The 26,768-nt window shown below is 44.1% G+C and overlaps 1 protein-coding gene across 1 annotated transcript in view; it reads right to left on the reverse strand.

Annotated features, from left to right (window-relative positions):
• LOC141162620 (transmembrane protease serine 9-like) overlaps positions 1 to 26,768 on the reverse strand; it is a 231,740-nt gene that overhangs the window by 188,221 nt on the left and 16,751 nt on the right. The window lies entirely within an intron of this gene.

Here is a 26,768-nt window from a genome sequence, read left to right on the forward strand (position 1 = left end):
TGTAACACCACAGATAACACAGTGATAACTCTCTGAGTACAGATATTGTAGTGGATGTCACCGGCAGTCCTATGTAACACCACAGATAACACAGTGATGACTCTCTGAGTACAGATAATGTAGTAGATGTCACCTGCAGTCCTATGTAACACCACCGATAACACAGTGATAACTCTCTGAGTACAGATAATGTAGTAGATGTCACCTGCAGTCCTGTGTAACACCACAGATAACACAGTGATAACTCTCTGAGTACAGATAATGTAGTAGATGTCACCTGCAGTCCTATGTAACACCACAGATAACACAGTGATAACTCTCTGAGTACAGATAATGTAGTAGATGTCACCTGCAGTCCTATGTAACACCACAGATAACACAGTGATATCTCTCTGAGTACAGATAATGTAGTAGATGTCACCTGCAGTCCTATGTAACACCACAGATAACACAGTGATAACTCTCTGAGTACAGATAATGTAGTAGATGTCACCTGCAGTCCTATGTAACACCACAGATAACACAGTGATATCTCTCTGAGTACAGATAATGTAGTAGATGTCACCTGCAGTCCTATGTAACACCACAGGTAACACAGTGATAACTCTCTGAGTACAGATAATGTAGTAGATGTCACCTGCAGTCCTATGTAACACCACAGATAACACAGTGATAACTCTCTCAGTACAGATAATGTAGTAGATGTCACCTGCAGTCCTATGTAACACCACAGATAACACAGTGATAACTCTCTCAGTACAGATAATGTAGTAGATGTCACCTGCAGTCCTATGTAACACCACAGATAACACAGTGATAACTCTCTGAGTACAGATAATGTAGTGGATGTCACCGGCAGTCCTATGTAACACCACAGATAACACAGTGATGACTCTCTGAGTACAGATAATGTAGTAGATGTCACCTGCAGTCCTATGTAACACCACCGATAACACAGTGATAACTCTCTGAGTACAGATAATGTAGTAGATGTCACCTGCAGTCCTGTGTAACACCACAGATAACACAGTGATAACTCTCTGAGTACAGATAATGTAGTAGATGTCACCTGCAGTCCTATGTAACACCACAGATAACACAGTGATAACTCTCTGAGTACAGATAATGTAGTAGATGTCACCTGCAGTCCTATGTAACACCACAGATAACACAGTGATATCTCTCTGAGTACAGATAATGTAGTAGATGTCACCTGCAGTCCTATGTAACACCACAGATAACACAGTGATAACTCTCTGAGTACAGATAATGTAGTAGATGTCACCTGCAGTCCTATGTAACACCACAGATAACACAGTGATAACTCTCTGAGTACAGATAATGTAGTAGATGTCACCTGCAGTCCTATGTAACACCACAGATAACACAGTGATGACTCTCTGAGTACAGATAATGTAGTAGATCTCACCTGCAGTCCTATGTAACACCACAGATAACACAGTGATAACTCTGAGTACAGATAATGTAGTAGATGTCACCAGCAGTCCTATGTAACACCACAGGTAACACAGTGATAACTCTCTGAGTACAGATAATGTAGTAGATCTCACCTGCAGTCCTGTGTAACACCACAGATAACACAGTGAGAACTCTGAGTACAGATAATGTAGTAGATGTCACCAGCAGTCCTATGTAACACCACAGATAACACAGTGATAACTCTCTGAGTACAGATAATGTAGTAGATATCACCTGCAGTCCTATGTAACACCACAGGTAACACAGTGATAACTCTCTGAGTACAGATAATGTAGTAGATGTCACCTGCAGTCCTATGTAACACCACAGATAACACAGTGATAACTCTCTGAGTACAGATAATGTAGTAGATGTCACCTGCAGTCCTATGTAACACCACAGATAACACTGTGATCACTCTCTGAGTACAGATAATGTAGTAGATGTCACCTGCAGTCCTATGTAACACCACAGATAACACAGTGATGACTCTCTGAGTACAGATAATGTAGTAGATCTCACCTGCAGTCCTATGTAACACCACAGATAACACAGTGATAACTCTGAGTACAGATAATGTAGTAGATGTCACCAGCAGTCCTATGTAACACCACAGGTAACACAGTGATAACTCTCTGAGTACAGATAATGTAGTAGATGTCACCTGCAGTCCTATGTAACACCACAGATAACACAGTGATAACTCTCTGAGTACAGATAATGTAGTAGATGTCACCTGCAGTCCTATGTAACACCACAGATAACACAGTGATATCTCTCTGAGTACAGATAATGTAGTAGATGTCACCTGCAGTCCTATGAAACACCACAGATAACACAGTGATAACTCTCTGAGTACAGATAATGTAGTAGATGTCACCTGCAGTCCTATGTAACACCACAGACAACACAGTGATAACTCTCTGAGTACAGATAATGTAGTAGATGTCACCTGCAGTCCTATGTAACACCACAGATAACACAGTGATATCTCTCCGAGTACAGATAATGTAGTATATGTCACCTGCAGTCCTATGTAACACCACAGATAACACAGTGATATCTCTCTGAGTACAGATAATGTAGTAGATGTCACCTGCAGTCCTATGTAACACCACAGATAACACAGTGATAACTCTCTGAGTACAGATAATGTAGTAGATGTCACCTGCAGTCCTATGTAACACCACAGGTAACACAGTGATAACTCTCTGAGTACAGATAATGTAGTAGATGTCACCTGCAGTCCTATGTAACACCACAGATAACACAGTGATAACTCTCTGAGTACAGATAATGTGGTAGATGTCACCTGCAGTCCTATGTAACACCACAGATAACACAGTGATAACTCTCTGAGTATAGATAATGTAGTAGATGTCACCTGCAGTCCTATGTAACACCACCGATAACACAGTGATAACTCTCTGAGTACAGATAATGTAGTAGATGTCACCTGCAGTCCTATGTAACACCACAGATAACACAGTGATACCTCTCTGAGTACAGATAATGTAGTACATGTCACCTGCAGTCCTATGTAACACCACAGATAACACAGTGATAACTCTCTGAGTACAGATAATGTAGCAGATGTCACCTGCAGTCCTATGTAACACCACAGGTAACACAGTGATAACTCTGAGTACAGATAATGTAGTAGATGTCACCTGCAGTCCTATGTAACACCACAGATAACACAGTGATGACTCTCTGAGTACAGATAATGTAGTAGATCTCACCTGCAGTCCTATGTAACACCACAGATAACACAGTGATAACTCTGAGTACAGATAATGTAGTAGATGTCACCAGCAGTCCTATGTAACACCACAGGTAACACAGTGATAACTCTCTGAGTACAGATAATGTAGTAGATGTCACCTGCAGTCCTATGTAACACCACAGATAACACAGTGATAACTCTGAGTACAGATAATGTAGTAGATGTCACCAGCAGTCCTATGTAACACCACAGGTAACACAGTGATAACTCTCTGAGTACAGATAATGTAGTAGATGTCACCTGCAGTCCTATGTAACACCACAGATAACACTGTGATCACTCTCTGAGTACAGATAATGTAGTAGATGTCACCAGCAGTCCTATGTAACACCACAGATAACACAGTGATAACTCTCTGAGTACAGATAATGTAGTAGATGTCACCTGCAGTCCTATGTAACACCACAGATAACACTGTGATCACTCTCTGAGTACAGATAATGTAGTAGATGTCACATGCAGTCCTATGTAACACCACAGATAACACAGTGATGACTCTCTGAGTACAGATAATGTAGTAGATCTCACCTGCAGTCCTATGTAACACCACAGATAACACAGTGATAACTCTGAGTACAGATAATGTAGTAGATGTCACCAGCAGTCCTATGTAACACCACAGGTAACACAGTGATAACTCTGAGTACAGATAATGTAGTAGATGTCACCTGCAGTCCTATGTAACACCACAGGTAACACAGTGATAACTCTCTGAGTACAGATAATGTAGTAGATGTCACCTGCAGTCCTATGTAACACCACAGATAACACAGTGATAACTCTCTGAGTACAGATAATGTAGTAGATGTCACCTGCAGTCCTATGTAACACCACAGATAACAGTGATAACTCTCTGAGTACAGATAATGTAGTAGATGTCACCTGCAGTCCTATGTAACACCACAGGTAACACAGTGATAACTCTCTGAGTACAGATAATGTAGTAGATGTCACCTGCAGTCCTATGTAACACCACAGATAACACAGTGATATCTCTCTGAGTACAGATAATGTAGTAGATGTCACCTGCAGTCCTATGTAACACCACAGATAACACAGTGATAACTCTCTGAGTACAGATAATGTAGTAGATGTCACCTGCAGTCCTATGTAACACCACAGATAACACAGTGATATCTCTCTGAGTACAGATAATGTAGTAGATATCACCTGCAGTCCTATGTAACACCACAGGTAACACAGTGATAACTCTCTGAGTACAGATAATGTAGTAGATGTCACCTGCAGTCCTATGTAACACCACAGATAACACAGTGATAACTCTCTGAGTACAGATAATGTAGTAGATGTCACCTGCAGTCCTATGTAACACCACAGATAACACTGTGATCACTCTCTGAGTACAGATAATGTAGTAGATGTCACCTGCAGTCCTATGTAACACCACAGATAACACAGTGATGACTCTCTGAGTACAGATAATGTAGTAGATCTCACCTGCAGTCCTATGTAACACCACAGATAACACAGTGATAACTCTGAGTACAGATAATGTAGTAGATGTCACCAGCAGTCCTATGTAACACCACAGGTAACACAGTGATAACTCTCTGAGTACAGATAATGTAGTAGATGTCACCTGCAGTCCTATGTAACACCACAGGTAACACAGTGATAACTCTCTGAGTACAGATAATGTAGTAGATGTCACCTGCAGTCCTATGTAACACCACAGACAACACAGTGATAACTCTCTGAGTACAGATAATGTAGTAGATGTCACCTGCAGTCCTATGTAACACCACAGATAACACAGTGATATCTCTCTGAGTACAGATAATGTAGTATATGTCACCTGCAGTCCTATGTAACACCACAGATAACACAGTGATATCTCTCTGAGTACAGATAATGTAGTAGATGTCACCTGCAGTCCTATGTAACACCACAGATAACACAGTGATAACTCTCTGAGTACAGATAATGTAGTAGATGTCACCTGCAGTCCTATGTAACACCACAGATAACACAGTGATAACTCTCTGAGTACAGATAATGTAGTAGATGTCACCTGCAGTCCTATGTAACACCACAGATAACACAGTGATAACTCTCTGAGTACAGATAATGTAGTAGATGTCACCTGCAGTCCTATGTAACACCACAGATAACACAGTGATAAATCTCTGAGTACAGATAATGTGGTAGATGTCACCTGCAGTCCTATGTAACACCACAGATAACACAGTGATAACTCTCTCAGTACAGATAATGTAGTAGATGTCACCTGCAGTCCTATGTAACACCACAGATAACACAGTGATAACTCTCTCAGTACAGATAATGTAGTAGATGTCACCTGCAGTCCTATGTAACACCACAGATAACACAGTGATAACTCTCTGAGTACAGATAATGTAGTGGATGTCACCGGCAGTCCTATGTAACACCACAGATAACACAGTGATGACTCTCTGAGTACAGATAATGTAGTAGATGTCACCTGCAGTCCTATGTAACACCACAGATAACACAGTGATATCTCTCTGAGTACAGATAATGTAGTATATGTCACCTGCAGTCCTATGTAACACCACAGATAACACAGTGATATCTCTCTGAGTACAGATAATGTAGTAGATGTCACCTGCAGTCCTATGTAACACCACAGATAACACAGTGATAACTCTCTGAGTACAGATAATGTAGTAGATGTCACCTGCAGTCCTATGTAACACCACAGATAACACAGTGATAACTCTCTGAGTACAGATAATGTAGTAGATGTCACCTGCAGTCCTATGTAACACCACAGATAACACAGTGATAACTCTCTGAGTACAGATAATGTAGTAGATGTCACCTGCAGTCCTATGTAACACCACAGATAACACAGTGATAAATCTCTGAGTACAGATAATGTGGTAGATGTCACCTGCAGTCCTATGTAACACCACAGATAACACAGTGATAACTCTCTCAGTACAGATAATGTAGTAGATGTCACCTGCAGTCCTATGTAACACCACAGATAACACAGTGATAACTCTCTCAGTACAGATAATGTAGTAGATGTCACCTGCAGTCCTATGTAACACCACAGATAACACAGTGATAACTCTCTGAGTACAGATAATGTAGTGGATGTCACCGGCAGTCCTATGTAACACCACAGATAACACAGTGATGACTCTCTGAGTACAGATAATGTAGTAGATGTCACCTGCAGTCCTATGTAACACCACCGATAACACAGTGATAACTCTCTGAGTACAGATAATGTAGTAGATGTCACCTGCAGTCCTGTGTAACACCACAGATAACACAGTGATAACTCTCTGAGTACAGATAATGTAGTAGATGTCACCTGCAGTCCTATGTAACACCACAGATAACACAGTGATACCTCTCTGAGTACAGATAATGTAGTAGATGTCACCTGCAGTCCTATGTAACACCACAGATAACACAGTGATGACTCTCTGAGTACAGATAATGTAGTAGATCTCACCTGCAGTCCTATGTAACACCACAGATAACACAGTGATAACTCTGAGTACAGATAATGTAGTAGATGTCACCAGCAGTCCTATGTAACACCACAGGTAACACAGTGATAACTCTCTGAGTACAGATAATGTAGTAGATGTCACCTGCAGTCCTATGTAAAACCACAGGTAACACAGTGATAACTCTCTGAGTACAGATAATGTAGTAGATGTCACCTGCAGTCCTATGTAACACCACAGGTAACACAGTGATAACTCTCTGAGTACAGATAATGTAGTAGATGTCACCTGCAGTCCTATGTAACACCACAGGTAACACAGTGATAACTCTCTGAGTACAGATAATGTAGTAGATGTCACCTGCAGTCCTATGTAACACCACAGATAACACAGTGATAACTCTCTGAGTACAGATAATGTGGTAGATGTCACCTGCAGTCCTATGTAACACCACAGATAACACAGTGATGACTCTCTGAGTACAGATAAAGTAGTAGATCTCATCTGCAGTCCTATGTAACACCACAGATAACACAGTGATAACTCTGAGTACAGATAATGTAGTAGATGTCACCAGCAGTCCTATGTAACACCACAGGTAACACAGTGATAACTCTCTGAGTACAGATAATGTAGTAGATGTCACCTGCAGTCCTATGTAACACCACAGGTAACACAGTGCTAACTCTCTGAGTACAGATAATGTAGTAGATGTCACCTGCAGTTCTATGTAACACCACAGATAACACAGTGATAACTCTCTCAGTACAGATAATGTTGTAGATGTCACCTGCAGTCCTATGTAACACCACAGATAACACAGTGATAACTCTCTCAGTACAGATAATGTAGTAGATGTCACCTGCAGTCCTATGTAACACCACAGATAACACAGTGATAACTCTCTGAGTACAGATAATGTAGTGGATGTCACCGGCAGTCCTATGTAACACCACAGATAACACAGTGATGACTCTCTGAGTACAGATAATGTAGTAGATGTCACCTGCAGTCCTATGTAACACCACCGATAACACAGTGATAGCTCGCTGAGTACAGATAATGTAGTAGATGTCACCTGCAGTCCTATGTAACACCACAGATAACACAGTGATAACTGTCTGAGTACAGATAATGTAGTAGATGTCACCTGCAGTCCTATGTAACACCACAGGTAACACAGTTATAACTCTCTGAGTACAGATAATGTAGTAGATGTCACCTGCAGTCCTATGTAACACCACAGGTAACACAGTGATAACTCTCTGAGTACAGATAATGTAGTAGATGTCACCTGCAGTCCTATGTAACACCACAGATAACACAGTGATAACTCTCTCAGTACAGATAATGTAGTAGATGTCACCTGCAGTCCTATGTAACACCACAGATAACACAGTGATAACTCTCTGAGTACAGATAATGTAGTAGATGTCACCTGCAGTCCTATGTAACACCACAGATAACACAGTGATAACTCTCTCAGTACAGATAATGTAGTAGATGTCACCTGCAGTCCTATGTAACACCACAGATAACACAGTGATAACTCTCTGAGTACAGATAATGTAGTAGATGTCACCTGCAGTCCTATGTAACACCACCGATAACACAGTGATAACTCGCTGAGTACAGATAATGTAGTAGATGTCACCTGCAGTCCTATGTAACACCACAGATAACACAGTGATAACTGTCTGAGTACAGATAATGTAGTAGATGTCACCGGCAGTCCTATGTAACACCACAGATAACACAGTGATGACTCTCTGAGTACAGATAATGTAGTAGATATCACCTGCAGTCCTATGTAACACCACAGGTAACACAGTGATAACTCTCTGAGTACAGATAATGTAGTAGATGTCACCTGCAGTCCTATGTAACACCACAGATAACACAGTTATAACTCTCTGAGTACAGATAATGTAGTAGATGTCACCTGCAGTCCTATGTAACACCACAGATAACACAGTGATAACTCTCTGAGTATAGATAATGTAGTAGATGTCACCTGCAGTCCTATGTAACACCACAGATAACACAGTGATATCTCTTTGAGTACAGATAATGTAGTATATGTCACCTGCAGTCCTATGTAACACCACAGATAACACAGTGATATCTCTCTGAGTACAGATAATGTAGTAGATGTCACCTGCAGTCCTATGTAACACCACAGATAACACAGTGATAACTCTCTGAGTACAGATAATGTAGTAGATGTCACCTGCAGTCCTATGTAACACCACAGATAACACAGTGATGACTCTCTGAGTACAGATAATGTAGTAGATCTCATCTGCAGTCCTATGTAACACCACAGGTAACACAGTGATAACTCTCTGAGTACAGATAATGTAGTAGATGTCACCTGCAGTCCTATGTAACACCACAGATAACACAGTGATAACTCTCTGAGTACAGATAATGTAGTAGATGTCACCTGCAGTCCTATGTAACACCACAGATAACACTGTGATCACTCTCTGAGTACAGATAATGTAGTAGATGTCACCTGCAGTCCTATGTAACACCACAGATAACACAGTGATGACTCTCTGAGTACAGATAATGTAGTAGATCTCACCTGCAGTCCTATGTAACACCACAGATAACACAGTGATAACTCTGAGTACAGATAATGTAGTAGATGTCACCAGCAGTCCTATGTAACACCACAGGTAACACAGTGATAACTCTCTGAGTACAGATAATGTAGTAGATGTCACCTGCAGTCCTATGTAACACCACAGGTAACACAGTGATAACTCTCTGAGTACAGATAATGTAGTAGATGTCACCTGCAGTCCTATGTAACACCACAGACAACACAGTGATAACTCTCTGAGTACAGATAATGTAGTAGATGTCACCTGCAGTCCTATGTAACACCACAGATAACACAGTGATATCTCTCTGAGTACAGATAATGTAGTATATGTCACCTGCAGTCCTATGTAACACCACAGATAACACAGTGATATCTCTCTGAGTACAGATAATGTAGTAGATGTCACCTGCAGTCCTATGTAACACCACAGATAACACAGTGATAACTCTCTGAGTACAGATAATGTAGTAGATGTCACCTGCAGTCCTATGTAACACCACAGATAACACAGTGATAACTCTCTGAGTACAGATAATGTAGTAGATGTCACCTGCAGTCCTATGTAACACCACAGATAACACAGTGATAACTCTCTGAGTACAGATAATGTAGTAGATGTCACCTGCAGTCCTATGTAACACCACAGATAACACAGTGATAAATCTCTGAGTACAGATAATGTGGTAGATGTCACCTGCAGTCCTATGTAACACCACAGATAACACAGTGATAACTCTCTCAGTACAGATAATGTAGTAGATGTCACCTGCAGTCCTATGTAACACCACAGATAACACAGTGATAACTCTCTCAGTACAGATAATGTAGTAGATGTCACCTGCAGTCCTATGTAACACCACAGATAACACAGTGATAACTCTCTGAGTACAGATAATGTAGTGGATGTCACCGGCAGTCCTATGTAACACCACAGATAACACAGTGATGACTCTCTGAGTACAGATAATGTAGTAGATGTCACCTGCAGTCCTATGTAACACCACAGATAACACAGTGATATCTCTCTGAGTACAGATAATGTAGTATATGTCACCTGCAGTCCTATGTAACACCACAGATAACACAGTGATATCTCTCTGAGTACAGATAATGTAGTAGATGTCACCTGCAGTCCTATGTAACACCACAGATAACACAGTGATAACTCTCTGAGTACAGATAATGTAGTAGATGTCACCTGCAGTCCTATGTAACACCACAGATAACACAGTGATAACTCTCTGAGTACAGATAATGTAGTAGATGTCACCTGCAGTCCTATGTAACACCACAGATAACACAGTGATAACTCTCTGAGTACAGATAATGTAGTAGATGTCACCTGCAGTCCTATGTAACACCACAGATAACACAGTGATAAATCTCTGAGTACAGATAATGTGGTAGATGTCACCTGCAGTCCTATGTAACACCACAGATAACACAGTGATAACTCTCTCAGTACAGATAATGTAGTAGATGTCACCTGCAGTCCTATGTAACACCACAGATAACACAGTGATAACTCTCTCAGTACAGATAATGTAGTAGATGTCACCTGCAGTCCTATGTAACACCACAGATAACACAGTGATAACTCTCTGAGTACAGATAATGTAGTGGATGTCACCGGCAGTCCTATGTAACACCACAGATAACACAGTGATGACTCTCTGAGTACAGATAATGTAGTAGATGTCACCTGCAGTCCTATGTAACACCACCGATAACACAGTGATAACTCTCTGAGTACAGATAATGTAGTAGATGTCACCTGCAGTCCTGTGTAACACCACAGATAACACAGTGATAACTCTCTGAGTACAGATAATGTAGTAGATGTCACCTGCAGTCCTATGTAACACCACAGATAACACAGTGATACCTCTCTGAGTACAGATAATGTAGTAGATGTCACCTGCAGTCCTATGTAACACCACAGATAACACAGTGATGACTCTCTGAGTACAGATAATGTAGTAGATCTCACCTGCAGTCCTATGTAACACCACAGATAACACAGTGATAACTCTGAGTACAGATAATGTAGTAGATGTCACCAGCAGTCCTATGTAACACCACAGGTAACACAGTGATAACTCTCTGAGTACAGATAATGTAGTAGATGTCACCTGCAGTCCTATGTAAAACCACAGGTAACACAGTGATAACTCTCTGAGTACAGATAATGTAGTAGATGTCACCTGCAGTCCTATGTAACACCACAGGTAACACAGTGATAACTCTCTGAGTACAGATAATGTAGTAGATGTCACCTGCAGTCCTATGTAACACCACAGGTAACACAGTGATAACTCTCTGAGTACAGATAATGTAGTAGATGTCACCTGCAGTCCTATGTAACACCACAGATAACACAGTGATAACTCTCTGAGTACAGATAATGTGGTAGATGTCACCTGCAGTCCTATGTAACACCACAGATAACACAGTGATGACTCTCTGAGTACAGATAAAGTAGTAGATCTCATCTGCAGTCCTATGTAACACCACAGATAACACAGTGATAACTCTGAGTACAGATAATGTAGTAGATGTCACCAGCAGTCCTATGTAACACCACAGGTAACACAGTGATAACTCTCTGAGTACAGATAATGTAGTAGATGTCACCTGCAGTCCTATGTAACACCACAGGTAACACAGTGCTAACTCTCTGAGTACAGATAATGTAGTAGATGTCACCTGCAGTTCTATGTAACACCACAGATAACACAGTGATAACTCTCTCAGTACAGATAATGTTGTAGATGTCACCTGCAGTCCTATGTAACACCACAGATAACACAGTGATAACTCTCTCAGTACAGATAATGTAGTAGATGTCACCTGCAGTCCTATGTAACACCACAGATAACACAGTGATAACTCTCTGAGTACAGATAATGTAGTGGATGTCACCGGCAGTCCTATGTAACACCACAGATAACACAGTGATGACTCTCTGAGTACAGATAATGTAGTAGATGTCACCTGCAGTCCTATGTAACACCACCGATAACACAGTGATAGCTCGCTGAGTACAGATAATGTAGTAGATGTCACCTGCAGTCCTATGTAACACCACAGATAACACAGTGATAACTGTCTGAGTACAGATAATGTAGTAGATGTCACCTGCAGTCCTATGTAACACCACAGGTAACACAGTTATAACTCTCTGAGTACAGATAATGTAGTAGATGTCACCTGCAGTCCTATGTAACACCACAGGTAACACAGTGATAACTCTCTGAGTACAGATAATGTAGTAGATGTCACCTGCAGTCCTATGTAACACCACAGATAACACAGTGATAACTCTCTCAGTACAGATAATGTAGTAGATGTCACCTGCAGTCCTATGTAACACCACAGATAACACAGTGATAACTCTCTGAGTACAGATAATGTAGTAGATGTCACCTGCAGTCCTATGTAACACCACAGATAACACAGTGATAACTCTCTCAGTACAGATAATGTAGTAGATGTCACCTGCAGTCCTATGTAACACCACAGATAACACAGTGATAACTCTCTGAGTACAGATAATGTAGTAGATGTCACCGGCAGTCCTATGTAACACCACAGATAACACAGTGATGACTCTCTGAGTACAGATAATGTAGTAGATATCACCTGCAGTCCTATGTAACACCACAGGTAACACAGTGATAACTCTCTGAGTACAGATAATGTAGTAGATGTCACCTGCAGTCCTATGTAACACCACAGATAACACAGTTATAACTCTCTGAGTACAGATAATGTAGTAGATGTCACCTGCAGTCCTATGTAACACCACAGATAACACAGTGATAACTCTCTGAGTATAGATAATGTAGTAGATGTCACCTGCAGTCCTATGTAACACCACAGATAACACAGTGATATCTCTTTGAGTACAGATAATGTAGTATATGTCACCTGCAGTCCTATGTAACACCACAGATAACACAGTGATATCTCTCTGAGTACAGATAATGTAGTAGATGTCACCTGCAGTCCTATGTAACACCACAGATAACACAGTGATAACTCTCTGAGTACAGATAATGTAGTAGATGTCACCTGCAGTCCTATGTAACACCACAGATAACACAGTGATGACTCTCTGAGTACAGATAATGTAGTAGATCTCATCTGCAGTCCTATGTAACACCACAGATAACACAGTGAGAACTCTGAGTACAGATAATGTAGTAGATGTCACCAGCAGTCCTATGTAACACCACAGGTAACACAGTGATAACTCTCTGAGTACAGATAATGTAGTAGATGTCACCTGCAGTCCTATGTAACACCACAGGTAACACAGTGATAACTCTCTGAGTACAGATAATGTAGTAGATGTCACCTGCAGTCCTATGTAACACCACAGGTAACACAGTGATAACTCTCTGAGTACAGATAATGTAGTAGATCTCATCTGCAGTCCTATGTAACACCACAGATAACACAGTGATAACTCTGAGTACAGATAATGTAGTAGATGTCACCAGCAGTCCTATGTAACACCACAGGTAACACAGTGATAACTCTCTGAGTACAGATAATGCAGTAGATGTCACCTGCAGTCCTATGTAACACCACAGGTAACACAGTGATAACACTCTGAGTACAGATAATGTAGTAGATGTCACCTGCAGTCCTATGTAACACCACAGATAACACAGTGATAACTCTCTCAGTACAGATAATGTAGTAGATGTCACCTGCAGTCCTATGTAACACCACAGATAACACAGTGATAACTCTCTCAGTACAGATAATGTAGTAGATGTCACCTGCAGTCCTATGTAACACCACAGATAACACAGTGATATCTCTCTGAGTACAGATAATGTAGTAAATGTCACCTGCAGTCCTATGTAACACCACAGATAACACAGTGATATCTCTCTGAGTACAGATAATGTAGTAGATGTCACCTGCAGTCCTATGTAACACCACAGATAACACAGTGATAACTCTCTGAGTACAGATAATGTAGTAGATCTCACCTGCAGTCCTATGTAACACCACAGATAACACAGTGATAACTCTGAGTACAGATAATGTAGTAGATGTCACCAGCAGTCCTATGTAACACCACAGGTAACAAAGTGATAACTCTCTGAGTACAGATAATGTAGTAGATGTCACCTGCAGTTCTATGTAACACCACAGATAACACAGTGATAACTCTCTGAGTACAGATAATGTAGTGGATGTCACCGGCAGTCCTATGTAACACCACAGATAACACAGTGATGACTCTCTGAGTACAGATAATGTAGTAGATGTCACCTGCAGTCCTATGTAACACCACAGATAACACAGTGATAACTCTCTGAGTACAGATAATGTAGTGGATGTCACCGGCAGTCCTATGTAACACCACAGATAACACAGTGATGACTCTCTGAGTACAGATAATGTAGTAGATGTCACCTGCAGTCCTATGTAACACCACCGATAACACAGTGATAACTCTCTGAGTACAGATAATGTAGTAGTGACGCGCCCCCTGGGACATATTCCTTTTTGAGGGGAATACCCGGCACCGGATCAGATGGGGGGGGGTTGTAGTCTCCGAGCGGCTGTGACCCGGCCCGTGCCCAGGGCGTCAAACTCAGTTGTATGTGGCAGTCCTACAGATGTTATTAAGAGTTCTTTTGTGTCGACTACGCCACCCGTTGTGATGCGGTCACTGTGGCCGCCGCTGCAGCAGGGTCCGCTGAGGCTGATGGTGGGTGCGCAGCTTGGTGGAATAACCCCCAACGGGAGGGGTATAGCCTCAGGGGGGACAGGTGCAGAGGATGGGGGTTGTGGTGGTGCAGTGCAGACGGCAATGAAGACAGAGTCGGGTTGTGCAGTTAAGGGTGTTTACTTACTGCAGATGTTGTACTGGTCACTCCAGCTTCGAGTGACCACCCGAGCCGTGCTGCGTCCACCAGGTCCTGGATCCAGCCAACCCCCAAACAAGTCCGGAGCGTGGCCCTGAGCTCTCCTTCTGTCCCGTTCTCTGGCCGTCCCCACCAGTGATCCACCTAGGTCCAGCTCCCTCGGGCCTTCTGTTGGGACACCCTTGGCCTTGGGTTCCCTGACCCTTCATGTGGTGTGCCTTCGGGGTGGATGTGGAGGGTGACCGTGACAAACGCTGCCCACGGTCTCCGGTCTCTGGCTGGGGAATGTTTTTACCCCCACCAGCTTGGGTTCCGGTACCCTGTGCCGACTCTTCACCCGGGGATTTAAGTTAGGATCTTGGAGTCCTTTTCTGCTGTTTCCCTCTCTGGGTCTCTCTCTCTCTTCTCCTCTCTCACTCTGGGTCTTTCTTCTCCTCTGCTCCTGACTTGTTCTCTGCATCTGACCCTGTTCTTTGATGGTGCCCACCTTATATACACCCTCTATGTGTGAGCTCAGGTGACCAGCACCCAATGAGCTCCTATCTTTACCCAGGCTGCTCCCCCTATCTGCCCCTACACTACTTGGGATGTTCCACCCCCCTCCCACTCCAGCCAGGAACAGACTCGGTCGTACCTGCACATTTCTAAGTGGGAGTACCGTCGGCCTGTTCCTCGGAAATGGGATGTGTGTAGTGCATGCAGCCTACCGAGCTCAGTTCCACACTCCATCCTTACCCGGGAGTGGAATATCACACCTCTGGGTTGAGGCGCAGTACCCCTGTAGCAGCCGAATCCTCAGGGTGCTACATTCCCCCCTGGTAAATCACAGCACGTCCTCGGGCTGTAAGACAAAAACACCAAAACATACAAATTTTTGCATAACATATAAAACATATAAAACATTATATATTTAAAACTTTCTCGTCGCCTCTGGCTCCTCCTCCGGTCACTGTGCAACGTGTGACCGGGTAAAGTGCGACAGTCCTTCTAGAAAAATGTTTTTTCCTATAAAACCAGTAGGGGGCGCTTTAGGAAGCGCAACTATATACAGGGGAAGTTGGCCGCTCTCAGTCCTCGGCCAGGTAAAGGGAAGGGAATGGCTGCTCACAGTCCTCAGCCTGGTATGGCACTCATGCTGGTCCCAACGGGGACTATATATATGCAGCAACAGTTTCTTTGGTACCCGGTCGGGTAACTATTTACATCTTCTGCTCTGCCGCACTCAACGGCGTCTTCCTCCTGCTCTTTGCTTATAGCTGGTTGTAACTTCAGACCCGTCCGGGTCCTCTTGCTCCTCCTCCTCGCACCGCAACTCCTCCTCCGTCAGGCGGTGTACGTGGAGGGCGTAAGGTCCTTTGGCACACTTGTGCCGGGTGAAGGTGACCTCGTCTCCGATGTAGAGGTCACGACCTCTGTGACCCTCCGGCAGATGGGACTCCACGTCTCTGCGCGTGACAAAGACGTCGCCGGGGGTGTTGTTGTCTCTGATGAAGCCCCACCCATGCTGCTGGTTGAACTTGATCACTGTCCCGATGGTACGGGGACTGTGCGCTGCACGGGGGTCCCTCCTGGTTCGGCTCTTCTGCTCGGCGCTCCTTATTTGGGCCTGTTGTTCTCGGACCCGCCTCTCTCTCCCTCCCTTGCGAACTCTTCGAGCTGCTGTCGGCAACACTCAGCACGCTCCGCTGCAGCTGCCCTGGTTTCCTGAGTGAACCCCATTAGATCTTCTCCCGTGGGGTCCCACTCAAATTGGGCTTCTTCCAGAGGAGGCGAGACCCGTGCCACGGGCTTCGGAGCCGGAATCAGGGGCTCACACAAGGGCCCTAGTCTCTGCTGCCGTTCCAGCTCATGGAATTCTTCGGGCCAGATGAAGGGCCGCCCGTCCGGCCATGTGAGCTGGCTGAACAAGTCCTCCCCCAGGTGTGGCACCCTTGGTTTTACGGGCGCGGGCGCGGTGGTGGTGGCGCCCGGGTTGCCCAGGCCTTGCGGCCAGGCCTGGGGCACCTGGAAGGTGAAGGGCACCGTTAATACGGCGGCGCCCTGGGCTACCTGGCCTTGCGACCAGGCCGGAGGCTCCGCGGAGGTAGGGGGCGCTGTTGGTGATGCGGCGCCCGGGGGTACTAGGCCTTGCGACCAGGCTGGTGGTATTTCCTGCTTTGTCACGCTCCGGGTCGAGGCGCGTGACGTCACAGGGGTCGCTGCGGCGGCTTCCGGCCGGGGCCTAGTCCATAGCGGTGACATGGCGGCTACGGGCACAGCAGGGGGACTTTCGGGCTCTGCGACGGGGAGCTGGGGCAGGTGGGCGGTTTCCCGGCTTGGGGTATAGGCGTCCCCTTTACCTGCCTCCTTGCGTCCGGCTCCCTTCTCGGCGCCGTCTCCGGCCTTTGGTCCTCCCGCGCCATCCTCAGAGGCGGTCTGTTTCCTCTTCCAGGGTAGCGTGCTCCGTTGACTGGTCTCAGCTTGCTGGGCCATCTCCCGGCTCCATTCCGCCAATATCTCGCGCTGTACCCGGGCCATCCTCCGCGCGAGGCCCTCCAGGGCAGTCTGTGCACACTCCCGGTCTCGGGGGAGCTGTGCAAGGACCTCCACTAGGCCTAGTGGGGTCGTAGTGTCTAGCAGGCTCCTGACCAACGGGTCGGTGCTGCTCTGCTCTTCTTCCAGCAGGCTCCTGGCCAGCGGGCCGGTGCTGCTCTGCTCTCTCGCCATCTCCGGGTGAGCTCGCTCCAGACTCCTCGTTAGACTTCTTGTCTCCGGGTGCGCTCGCTCCAGACTGCTCCAAGCGACACCCATCTTCGTTCTTTTCTTTCGTCTCCTCCCACTTCGAGGGCGGTCCCGTGGCAACTCGGTGACTGTCAGCTCCAGGGGTAGTTCTTTCACGCTGACAGACACCTCTAGCATCACAGTCTCTGTTGGTGGGGGCGGTTTCCACTTTTGGCGCCATTTTCTGTCCTGGCCCACGATGGGAGGCGGCCTCTTGCCCTCCTTTGGCACGCCCATAATGGCGTCCGCTGCTCTTCCAAGGCGGGAAATCTTCGGATTTGGCGGGAAGCGTCGCCCAGTGGCGGGAAACTCTGCAGATGGCGGGAACAAGCTGGAAATGGCGGACAATCGGCGGGAAACGACCTGTGATGGGGTCCGATGGCGTGGACCCTCCGGAACCGGCGGGAGACTTCTTTCTGAGGTAAACTTGCACTTTTCTTCAGGCACGCAGTACCCGGGTGTTGCGGGCACGTAATCCTGCCGACTACGCCAAAGTTGACGCGCCCCCTGGGACATATTCCTTTTTGAGGGGAATACCCGGCACCGGATCAGATGGGGGGGGGTTGTAGTCTCCGAGCGGCTGTGACCCGGCCCGTGCCCAGGGCGTCAAACTCAGTGTTATGTGGCAGTCCTACAGATGTTATTAAGAGTTCTTTTGTGTCGACTACGCCACCCGTTGTGATGCGGTCACTGTGGCCGCCGCTGCAGCAGGGTCCGCTGAGGCTGATGGTGGGTGCGCAGCTTGGTGGAATAACCCCCAATGGGAGGGGTATAGCCTCAGGGGGGACAGGTGCAGAGGATGGGGGTTGTGGTGGTGCAGTGCAGACGGCAATGAAGACAGAGTCGGGTTGTGCAGTTAAGGGTGTTTACTTACTGCAGATGTTGTACTGGTCACTCCAGCTTCGAGTGACCACCCGAGCCGTGCTGCGTCCACCAGGTCCTGGATCCAGCCAACCCCCAAACAAGTCCGGAGCGTGGCCCTGAGCTCTCCTTCTGTCCCGTTCTCTGGCCGTCCCCACCAGTGATCCACCTAGGTCCAGCTCCCTCGGGCCTTCTGTTGGGACACCCTTGGCCTTGGGTTCCCTGACCCTTCATGTGGTGTGCCTTCGGGGTGGATGTGGAGGGTGACCGTGACAAACGCTGCCCACGGTCTCCGGTCTCTGGCTGGGGAATGTTTTTACCCCCACCAGCTTGGGTTCCGGTACCCTGTGCCGACTCTTCACCCGGGGATTTAAGTTAGGATCTTGGAGTCCTTTTCTGCTGTTTCCCTCTCTGGGTCTCTCTCTCTCTTCTCCTCTCTCACTCTGGGTCTTTCTTCTCCTCTGCTCCTGACTTGTTCTCTGCATCTGACCCTGTTCTTTGATGGTGCCCACCTTATATACACCCTCTATGTGTGAGCTCAGGTGACCAGCACCCAATGAGCTCCTATCTTTACCCAGGCTGCTCCCCCTATCTGCCCCTACACTACTTGGGATGTTCCACCCCCCTCCCACTCCAGCCAGGAACAGACTCGGTCGTACCTGCACATTTCTAAGTGGGAGTACCGTCGGCCTGTTCCTCGGAAATGGGATGTGTGTAGTGCATGCAGCCTACCGAGCTCAGTTCCACACTCCATCCTTACCCGGGAGTGGAATATCACACCTCTGGGTTGAGGCGCAATACCCCTGTAGCAGCCGAATCCTCAGGGTGCTACAGTAGATGTCACCTGCAGTCCTATGTAACACCACAGATAACACAGTGATAACTCTCTGAGTACAGACAATGTAGTAGATGTCACCTGCAGTCCTATGTAACACCACAGATAACACAGTGATATCTCTCTGACTACAGATAATGTAGTAGATGTCACCTGCAGTCCTATGTAACACCACAGATAACACAGTGATATCTCTCTGAGTACAGATAATGTAGTAGATGTCACCTGCAGTCCTATGTAACACCACAGATAACACAGTGATATCTCTCTGAGTACAGATAATGTAGTAGATGTCACCTGCAGTCCTATGTAACACCACAGATAACACAGTGATAACTCTCTGAGTACAGATAATGTAGTAGATGTCACCTGCAGTCCTATGTAACACCACAGATAACACAGTGAGGACTCTCTGAGTACAGATAATGTAGTAGATCTCACCTGCAGTCCTATGTAACACCACAGATAACACAGTGATAACTCTGAGTACAGATAATGTAGTAGATGTCACCAGCAGTCCTATGTAACACCACAGGTAACACAGTGATAACTCTCTGAGTACAGATAATGTAGTAGATGTCACCTGCAGTCCTATGTAACACCACAGGTAACACAGTGATAACTCTCTGAGTACAGATAATGTAGTAGATGTCACCTGCAGTCCTATGTAACACCACAGATAACACAGTGATAACTCTCTCAGTACAGATAATGTAGTAGATGTCACTTGCAGTCCTATGTAACACCACAGATAACACAGTGATAACTCTCTCAGTACAGATAATGTAGTAGATGTCACCTGCAGTCCTATGTAACACCACAGATAACACAGTGATAACTCTCTGAGTACAGATAATGTAGTGGATGTCACCGGCAGTCCTATGTAACACCACAGATTACACAGTGATGACTCTCTGAGTACAGATAATGTAGTAGATGTCACCTGCAGTCCTATGTAACACCACCGATAACACAGTGATAACTCTCTGAGTACAGATAATGTAGTAGATGTCACCTGCAGTCCTATGTAACACTACAGATAACACAGTGATAACTGTCTGAGTACAGATAATGTAGTAGATGTCACCTGCAGTCCTATGTAACACCACAGATAACACAGTGATGACTCTCTGAGTACAGATAATGTAGTAGATGTCACCTGCAGTCCTATGTAACACTACAGATAACACAGTGATAACTATCTGAGTACAGATAATGTAGTAGATGTCACCTGCAGTCCTATGTAACACCACAGATAACACAGTGATGACTCTCTGAGTACAGATAATGTAGTAGATGTCACCTGCAGTCCTACGTAACACCACAGGTAACACAGTGATAACTCTCTGAGTACAGATAATGTAGTAGATGTCACCTGCAGTCCTATGTAACACCACAGATAACACAGTGCTAACTCTCTGAGTACAGATAATGTATTAGATGTCACCTGCAGTCCTATGTAACACCACAGATAACACAGTGATAACTCTCTGAGTACAGATAATGTAGTAGATGTCACCTGCAGTCCTATGTAACACCACAGATAACACAGTGATAACTCTCTGAGTACCGATAATGTAGTAGATGTCACCAGCAGTCCTATGTAACACCACAGATAACACAGTGATAACTCTCTGAGTACAGATAATGTAGTAGATGTCACCTGCAGTCCTATGTAACACCACAGATAACACAGTGATGACTCTCTGAGTACAGATAATGTAGAAGATCTCACCTGCAGTCCTATGTATCACCACAGATAACGCAGTGATAACTCTGAGTACAGATAATGTAGCAGATGTCACCGGCAGTCCTATGTAACACCACAGGTAACACAGTGATAACTCTCTGAATACAGATAATGTAGTAGATGTCACCTGCAGTCCTATGTAACACCACAGATAACACAGTGATAACTCTCTGAGTACAGATAATGTAGTAGATGTCACCTGCAGTCCTATGAAACACCACAGATAACACAGTGATAACTCTCTGAGTACAGATAATGTAGTAGATGTCACCTGCAGTCCTATGTAACACCACAGATAACACAGTGATAACTCTCTGAGTACAGATAATGTAGTAGATGTCACCTGCAGTCCTATGTAACACCACAGATAACACAGTGATAACTCTCTGAGTACAGATAATGTAGTAGATGTCACCTGCAGTCCTATGTAACACCACAGATAACACAGTGATAACTCTCTGAGTACAGATAATGTAGTAGATGTCACCTGCAGTCCTATGTAACACCACCGATAACACAGTGATAACTCTCTGAGTACAGATAATGTAGTAGATGTCACCTGCAGTCCTATGTAACACCACAGATAATACAGTGATAACTCTCTGAGTACAGATAATGTAGTAGATGTCACCTGCAGTCCTATGTAACACCACAGATAGCACAGTGATAACTCTCTGAGTACAGATAATGTAGTAGATGTCACCTGCAGTCCTATGTAACACCACCGATAACACCGTGATAACTCTCTGAGTACAGATAATGTAGTAGATGTCACCTGCAGTCCTATGTAACACCACAGATAATACAGTGATAACTCTCTGAGTACAGATAATGTAGTAGATATCACCTGCAGTCCTATGTAACACCACAGATAGCACAGTGATATCTCTCTGAGTACAGATAATGTAGTAGATGTCACCTGCAGTCCTATGTAACACCACAGATAGCACAGTGATAACTCTCTGAGTACAGATAATGCAGTAGATGTCACCTGCAGTCCTATGTAACACCACAGATAACACAGTGATAACTCTCTGAGTACAGATAATGTAGTAGATGTCACCTGCAGTCCTATGAAACACCACAGATAACACAGTGATAACTCTCTGAGTACAGATAATGTAGTAGATGTCACCTGCAGTCCTATGTAACACCACAGATAACACAGTGATAACTCTGAGTACAGATAATGTAGTAGATGTCACCTGCAGTCCTATGTAACAGCACCGATAACACAGTGATAACTCTCTGAGTACAGATAATGTAGTAGATGTCACCTGCAGTCCTATGTAACACCACAGATAACACAGTGATAACTCTCTGAGTACAGATAATGTAGTAGATGTCACCTGCAGTCCTATGTAACACCACAGATAACACAGTGATATCTCTCTGAGTACAGATAATGTAGTAGATGTCACCTGCAGTCCTATGAAACACCACAGATAACACAGTGATAAAGCTCTCAGTACAGATAATGTAGTAGATGTCACCTGCAGTCCTATGTAACACCACAGATAACACAGTGATAACTCTGAGTACAGATAATGTAGTAGATGTCACCTGCAGTCCTATGTAACAGCACCGATAACACAGTGATAACTCTCTGAGCACAGATAATGTAGTAGATGTCACCTGCAGTCCTATGTAACACCACAGATAACACAGTGATATCTCTCTGAGTACAGATAATGTAGTAGATGTCACCTGCAGTCCTATGTAACACCACAGATAACACAGTGATAACTCTCTGAGTACAGATAATGTAGTAGATGTCACCTGCAGTCCTATGTAACACCACAGATAACACAGTGATAACTCTCTGAATACAGATAATGTAGTAGATGTCACCTGCAGTCCTATGTAACACCACAGATAACACAGTGATAACTCTCTGAGTACAGATAATGTAGTAGATGTCACCTGCAGTCCTATGTAACACCACAGATAACACAGTGATATCTCTCTGAGTACAGATAATGTAGTAGATGTCACCTGCAGTCCTATGTAACACCACAGATAACACAGTGATAACTCTCTGAGTACAGATAATGTAGTATATGTCACCTGCAGTCCTATGTAACACCACAGATAACACAGTGATGACTCTCTGAGTACAGATAATGTAGTAGATCTCACCTGCAGTCCTATGTAACACCACAGATAACACAGTGATAACTCTGAGTACAGATAATGTAGTAGATGTCACCAGCAGTCCTATGTAACACCACAGGTAACACAGTGATAACTCTCTGAGTACAGATAATGTAGTAGATGTCACCTGCAGTCCTATGTAACACCACAGATAACACAGTGATAACTGTCTGAGTACAGATAATGTAGTAGATGTCACCTGCAGTCCTATGTAACACCACAGATAACACAGTGATGACTCTCTGAGTACAGATAATGTAGTAGATATCACCTGCAGTCCTATGTAACACCACAGGTAACACAGTGATAACTCTCTGAGTACAGATAATGTAGTAGATGTCACCTGCAGTCCTATGTAACACCACAGATAACACAGTGATAACTCTCTGAGTACAGATAATGTAGTAGATGTCACCTGCAGTCCTATGTAACACCACAGATAACACAGTGATAACTCTCTGAGTACAGATAATGTAGAAGATGTCACCTGCAGTCCTATGTAACACCACAGATAACACAGTGATAACTCTCTGAGTGCAGATAATGTAGTAGATGTCACCTGCAGTCCTATGTAACACCACAGATAACACAGTGATAACTCTCTGAGTACAGATAATGTAGTAGATGTCACCTGCAGTCCTATGTAACACCACAAATAACACAGTGATAACTCTGAGTACAGATAATGTAGTAGATGTCACCAGCAGTCCTATGAAACACCACAGATAACACAGTGATAACTCTCTGAGTACAGATAATGTAGTGGATGTCACCGGCAGTCCTATGTAACACCACAGATAACACAGTGATAACTCTCTGAGTACAGATAATGTAGTAGATGTCACATGCAGTCCTATGTAACACCACAGATAACACAGTGATAACTCTCTGAGTACAGATAATGTAGTAGATGTCACATGCAGTCCTATGTAACACCACAAATAACACAGTGATAACTCTGAGTACAGATAATGTAGTAGATGTCACCAGCAGTCCTATGAAACACCACAGATAACACAGTGATAACTCTCTGAGTACAGATAATGTAGTGGATGTCACCGGCAGTCCTATGTAACACCACAGATAACACAGTGATAACTCTCTGAGTACAGATAATGTAGTAGATGTCACATGCAGTCCTATGTAACACCACAGATAATACAGTGATAACTCTCTGAGTACACATAATGTAGTAGATGTCACCTGCAGTCCTATGAAACACCACAGATAACACAGTGATAACTCTCTGAGTACAGATAATGTAGTATATGTCACCTGCAGTCCTATGTAACACCACAGATAACACAGTGATAACGCTCTCAGTACAGATAATGTAGTAGATGTCACCTGCAGTCCTATGTAACACCACAGATAACACAGTGATAACTCTCTGAGTACAGATAATGTAGTAGATGTCACCTGCAGTCCTATGTAACACCACAGATAACACAGTGATATCTCTCTGAGTACAGATAATGTAGTAGATGTCACCTGCAGTCCTATGTAACACCACAGATAACACAGTGATATCTCTCTGAGTACAGATAATGTAGTAGATGTCACCTGCAGTCCTATGTAACACCACAGATAACACAGTGTTAACTCTCTGAGTACAGATAATGTAGTAGATGTCACCTGCAGTCCTATGTAACACCACCGATAACACAGTGATAACTCTCTGAGTACAGATAATGTAGTATATGTCACCTGCAGTCCTATGTAACACCACAGATAACACAGTGATGACTCTCTGAGTACAGATAATGTAGTAGATCTCACCTGCAGTCCTATGTAACACTACAGATAACACAGTGATAACTCTGAGTACAGATAATGTAGTAGATGTCACCAGCAGTCCTATGTAACACCACAGGTAACACAGTGATAACTCTGAGTACAGATAATGTAGTAGATGTCACCAGCAGTCCTATGTAACACCACAGATAACACAGTGATAACTCTGAGTACAGATAATGTAGTAGATGTCACCAGCAGTCCTATGTAACACCACAGATAACACAGTGATAACTCTGAGTACAGATAATGTAGTAGATGTCACCCGCAGTCCTATGTAACACCACAGGTAACACAGTGATAACTCTCTCAGTACAGATAATGTAGTAGATGTCACCTGCAGTCCTATGTAACACCACAGATAACACAGTGATAACTCTCTCAGTACAGATAATGTAGTAGATGTCACCTGCAGTCCTATGTAACACCACAGATAACACAGTGATAACTCTCTGAGTACAGATAATGTAGTGGATGTCACCTGCAGTCCTATGTAACACCACCGATAACACAGTGATAACTCTCTGAGTACAGATAATGTAGTAGATGTCACCTGCAGTCCTATGTAACACCACAGATAACACAGTGATAACTCTCTGAGTACAGATAATGTAGTAGATCTCACCTGCAGTCCTATGTAACACCACAGATAACACAGTGATAACTGTCTGAGTACAGATAATGTAGTAGATGTCACCTGCAGTCCTATGTAACACCACAGATAACACAGTGATGACTCTCTGAGTACAGATAATGTAGTAGATATCACCTGCAGTCCTATGTAACACCACAGGTAACAGAGTGATAACTCTCTGAGTACAGATAATGTAGTAGATGTCACCTGCAGTCCTATGTAACACCACAGATAACACAGTGATAACTCTCTGAGTACAGATAATGTAGTAGATGTCACCTGCAGTCCTATGTAACACCACAGATAACACAGTGATAACTCTCTGAGTACAGATAATGTAGTAGATGTCACCTGCAGTCCTATGTAACACCACAGATAATACAGTGATAACTCTCTGAGTACAGATAATGTAGTAGATGTCACCTGCAGTCCTATGTAACACCACAGATAGCACAGTGATATCTCTCTGAGTACAGATAATGTAGTAGATGTCACCTGCAGTCCTATGTAACACCACAGATAACACAGTGATATCTCTCTGAGTACACATAATGTAGTAGATGTCACCTGCAGTCCTATGTAACACCACAGATAACACAGTGATAACGCTCTCAGTACAGATAATGTAGTAGATGTCACCTGCAGTCCTATGTAACACCACAGATAACACAGTGATAACTCTCTGAATACAGATAATGTAGTAGATGTCATCTGCAGTCCTATGTAACACCACAGATAAC

Source organism: Phyllobates terribilis, unplaced genomic scaffold (genome assembly GCF_046119375.1).
Source record: "Phyllobates terribilis strain yellow unplaced genomic scaffold, ASM4611937v1 Scaffold_9__5_contigs__length_417890890, whole genome shotgun sequence".
In the NCBI taxonomy this organism is placed as follows: Eukaryota; Metazoa; Chordata; class Amphibia; order Anura; family Dendrobatidae; genus Phyllobates; species Phyllobates terribilis.